The sequence below is a fragment of the Geospiza fortis genome, unplaced genomic scaffold, assembly GCF_000277835.1.
Source record: "Geospiza fortis unplaced genomic scaffold, GeoFor_1.0 scaffold320, whole genome shotgun sequence".
NCBI classification, from domain to species: domain Eukaryota; kingdom Metazoa; phylum Chordata; class Aves; order Passeriformes; family Thraupidae; genus Geospiza; species Geospiza fortis.
This window is the reverse complement of record NW_005054532.1, coordinates 60,320-65,575: the sequence shown is the minus strand read 5'-3', so window position 1 is coordinate 65,575 and position 5,256 is coordinate 60,320.

Here is a 5,256-nt window from a genome sequence, read left to right as displayed (position 1 = left end):
TGCCTAATACCAGAACTCAGCAACTCTCAGTGCCAGGACCAGTCTCTCACTTCCCAGTATGGATTCCCTCTGTGTGCACAGCTTTTCCTCTGCTTGCCGGCCTTGGAGGGGGGCTCAAACAAAGGCCTGCACATCATTTGTGAACTTTGGGTGAAAAGCATCAAAACAGATGAAACACAGCAGCTCTGCCACAGGGGTGAAGCCCTTTTCTGTCACAGGAATGTGCTCTCTGCATTAGTTGCAGCCAGTCCCTGTTGTTCATCTTGGCTTGCTGACCACTAAACACAGCCTCCTTTTCTCCTGCAAGTGTTGTGGCAGGGCCTGAAAGGACTGAGATGCTTTGTTCCAAGCCAGATTAGAGATATGAGTTATTACAAAACAAAAGCCCAGCATGCCTCCAGGAGAGTTCCTCTAGTCTAGACACAGCCTCCCCTGAGCTCCCTGCATCCCAGCACAGCCCTGCAGCTTGTGTTCAAAGCAACTCAACAGGCTCCAGAAGCCTGGGTAACCTCTGTCGAGTGAATGTTCAGTTACAGCATAAAGGAGGAATCACATCTGAGTGATTTTGCTCCCATAAATTAGCAGGATGGGTTAAACCAGGACACGAGCACTGTCTGCTGGCACAGTGCATCCACTCAAGAGATCTGCACTGGCATGGAGCTGTAGTGCTTCAAAAGACGTGTGCTCCAAGCCTGGGGTGGGACATCCCCCATGTAGCTGATGCCTGCAGCTTCTGTGGCAGCAAGAGAGATCCTTTACTGTCACCTCAGCCCTGAACACACCCATGCCCAGGGCTCACTGCCTGCCCCACGTCACTGCTCACCTCCAGCTCTGGCACTGCAGGGTTCATACTGTGATCCTTCTGTACCAATCAGATTTTGGCTCAACGCCATTTGGCCACACTGTCAGTCACTGGAGAAAAAGACAGAGTAGAACTGTGAGAAGAGGAAGAAAATTCAGTAAACCTATGGAAGAAAAGATTTGTGGATGTACATTGTCATTTACCATCATGGTCACCTCCAGCCCCACAGCCAAGCACGTTCAGGCTCTGGTGAGAAGAACTTTTATCCCCCTGGTGTCTGTCATGGCTGGGGACCGTGATGATGACACCTTGTGGGTTTTTGGTTCTTGCACTGACCTATGAGTGACACCAGGCTCGCTCGGCTCCCACACAGCAGAGCTGGCAGGGCAGCCTTGGCCTCAATGGTGCCTTTTCCTCTTTGAGGTGCTGCACCCAGGTCAGGGATACCTCACCCATGAGCACAGACTGGGAGAAGAGCTCATTGACCATCAGAGAAGGACTTGGAGGATATCATGGATGAAAAGCTGGACATGAGCCAACAATGTGCACCAACAATGTGGGTGCAGCCCAGAAACACCCCTGTGCTGGGCTGCACCCACAGATGAGTGGGCAGCAGGTGAGGGGGGGATGGTCCCCCTCTACTGTGCCCTTGTGAGATCCCCCTGCAGAGCTGCTCCAGCATCAGAAGGATATGGAGCTGTTGGAGCAAGTCCAGAGAGGCCACGGAGATGCTCCCAGGACTGGAGCCCCTCTGCCATGGAGCCAGGCTGGGAGAGCTGGGGGTGCTTTCCTGGACAAAAGAAGGCTCCAGGGAGAGCTCAGAGCCTCTTCCAGGGCCTAAAGGGGCTCCAGGAGAGCTGCAGAGGGACTGGGGACAAGGGATGGAGGGACAGGACACAGGGAATCGCTTCCCACTGCCAGAGGGCAGGGATGGATGGGATTTTGGGAAGGAATTGTTTCCTGGGAGGGTGGGCAGGCCCTGGCACAGGTTGCCAAGGGAAGCTGTGGCTGCCCCTGGATCCCTGGCAGTGCTCAAGGCCAGGTTGGACAGGGGTTGGAGCAGCCTCAGATAGTATAAGGTGTCCCTGCCATGGCAGGGGGAGGAATAAAATTATTTTTATGGTCTCTTCTGACCCAACCCATTCTGTAATTCCATCATCTCCTCTGACTCCACAGAGGGGCCATTTCCACTTCCCCACTGCCATCACAAGATGGCATTCCAGACCTAAAAGCTGAGCTGGCTCAGCTGATACTTGATCTTTTCCAGGCCCTGGGGTGTCCAACCCCAGAAGAAGCTGTGGATATAACCCTGCCTGCTGAGCTCCTCTGCCAGGTCTCAGCCCTGACACTGCCTTTTAATCACATCCTTTAATGCCAGGGCTGTGCTTTAATCAGCTGCACTGAAACACTGCTGCTGTTACTCCGTAACCTCTGAGCCATCTAATTGCACTGAGTTAAGCCAGTTATAGTTTTGACAGTGAATGGCATGCCAAGCACTTTAATCTTGACCTGCAATACCTCAGGCTCTTGCAGGGCCTCCTCTGCCTCCGAGGAGACACTGCTAATCAGACCGAGCCAGGATGTAGTTTAAGACATGGACAAAGGGAGCCAAGGGCAAATCATGAGCAAAATGAATCTGACTCATTTTGTTACAAAGCACTGTTGAAGGTAGAACTGCCTTTTCTTTGCCTGAGAATGATTTGGGAGAGTAGTGAGAAGTCTTTCAATAATTTATAACTTCAAAATAATAACAAAAAAAAAGAGAAAAATCATTCTTCTTAGATAGGTTTTTTTAAAAAGAAAGCTTATTTTGAGTTAGGTGCATAAAGCACTGGTGCAGTGTGTTATCCCCTGTGTCTGCTCCCACGTGTGAGTGGGTGCTCCAGGCTTCACCCACCAGTTGCTCCCTGCAAGAAGAACCCATGATCCAACCATCTCCTTCCCTGGCTAAGGGCCTGCAGCCTCCCACCGGGGCTTGGTGCCATGTCCTGGGTGCCAGGTCTGCCAGCACAGCTCCCCGGGGGTGGCAGTGGGGCAGGATCTGCTGCTCAGCTGCCTCGGAGCCTGGGGCTGCCTGTGTCCCTCTGGGCAGCTCGGGGAAAGGCTGCTCAGGCCGTTCCCTTGCAGGCAGCTGGAGCAGCAACCTCACTTGGTCAGGAGGCAAGAGCAGTCGGGAAGGGTTACATAACCCCGATCAGCCTGCCAGAGGGGTGGTGCCCCAGCAGCAAGGGCAGTGCCACTCTGGATGTGGCTGGGCAGGAGCGTGCCCTGCCTGTGGGACCCTGCAGCCCCTCTTTCCATTCCCCCCTCCACGCCCACCTGGGTCTCCTGGCCCTGTCAGAGCCTGCTGTTTTTGTTGTTCAAAATGCCCTCGGGCAGCTCGAGGAGCCCATGCAGTTCCCTCTGTTCTGGGCTGAAACTGCTGCACAGCAATTTCTTTTTCTATTTCATCTCTGGCAGAGCCCTTGAGCTTTGCTCTCTTCCTCTTCCACCCTCCTCTCCTCCTTCTGAGCTTCTCCCTGGCCCAGTCTCCTTCCCCGGCATCCCCTTCTGCTCCCAGCTCCTATTTAACCCCCATCTTTTCTGTCCCCTCCTTCAGTGCTCCTACCCAGAGGACAGATCACGCACCACAAGCTGTGCTATTCATCTACCAGATCCTAAGCCACTGTCTCGGTGCGATAAATGTGATCTGCTAATCGTGTGGAGAGGATTCCCCAGGATGCAAATCCCTGCTGGGATCTGTGGCAATCCCATGGCATCATGCACAGGGTCAAACGCACAAGGAGGGGTTGCAGCTGCCTTGCCCGAGCATGGGCACCACAATCAGCCTGCCTTAGGAATTCAGACCTGCACAAGGCCCACCAAACACACCTGTGTCCTTCCAGTGCCCCACCAGGTCTCCTGGCAGCAAGGAATTTGCTTTAGTTCTGTGAGTTTTATAAAGCCTGACTCAAATCCCAGGGATTTCAGGCAGTGCTGACACGCAGAGTGGGGTGGTGTGAGCACAGCCCTGGGGTCAGGTGCTGGGGATAGATGGGTGGGCACATCAACCCAGTGTTTTAGAGCAGAGCTAACTAGGAACGGCTTATTCCATTAAGAAAAAAAGAAAACCAATAATCATTCTTAATTAGGACAGAAACCCCCAGATAGGCTTTTTTAAAGAAAATGCCTAAAAATACCATTTTTGCTTTGATTTGAAAACTATTTTTTGCTCTTCAGACTGTAAGATAAAACACATTTGAATTGATGATGCATTTCACAGCAAAAATACATCCCTTTTCATCTTGAAAATGCTGAAATGAGTTGTTACAAAATTTTCAACGTTTACCCCCTTTCTTAAAAAACAAAATTTTAATTTAGATGAAATGTCTTTTTTTTTTCCCTAATGGAAACTCTTGATTACATTTTTACCCAACAGCTCTAATTAGAATTAACAATTACAGCTGATTCTTGGTGGGGTGATAAACAGCTGGACTGCACAGCCCTCTCCACTCTGGGACTTCCAAACAAGCCCCAGCCCTCGTAGTTTAGCCTTCTGCAACATTTTAGACTTGTCTAGTCCCTGGAATTTATTTTTCTTTCTTTTTTTCCCACCCTTTCTCCTCTGAGGGTTAGTTTTTACCAGTGCAGCATCTCTAACAGTCAGGGAACTTCACAGTGAGTTGAGATCGCATTGATTTCTCAAGGAAGAAGCCGCATACTAATTTTTCCTATTTTCCTCCCTTGAGGAACACAGGTAACAGCTCCAGGAAGGCAGCTGGGTTTGTAGATATTATGTTCACCCACTGGCTGGCAGGGAATTGTGAGGTCTGTGGGACCATCATGGGACATGAGGAGACTTTGGCTAGTCTGGTGCAAGACTGGGAAAGAATGTGGGATTAAAGCAGAACAGGTTAAACCTGAGAGAAGCATCAGGTGAAGATCAGGGGATGGATCAGTCCATGCTATGCTGCCAGAGCTTCCCCCTCCCTCCAGGATGATCCTCACAATCCAGCTCTGTGGGGCAAGGAAAGGAACACTGGAGCAGTTTGACTAGAGAGGAAGGGACTGTGGTGGAGGGGAAGGGAAGATGTCAGTCTGCTCTTAAATCTCCAAACCCTCTCTTCCAGGCACCCAGGCAAGTTTGTTCAGCCTTTGCAGGCAACCTTCAGAGATCCAAGAGGCACTGGGGCATCCTCCTTCAGGTGACTGGTGTCCCCAGTGCCACTGTGACTCCAGTGCTTTTCACGGCTGCTCATCCCTGGGCTGGCTCCACTCTGTTAATGGCTGATCTTCTCTCCCTGGAAACAAGCCCATGGCCTTTGCCTGTCCCACCTCACCCCTCCCACTCCTCTGCCAAACAATTATTACCTTCTTGGGCAAACCTGAGATAGTATTAAACGAGAGGGAGGTTTTCATACACAAATGTCCCTGTGATTAATGGATTAAGAGATTCTGTGCAAATTAAAGCCTTT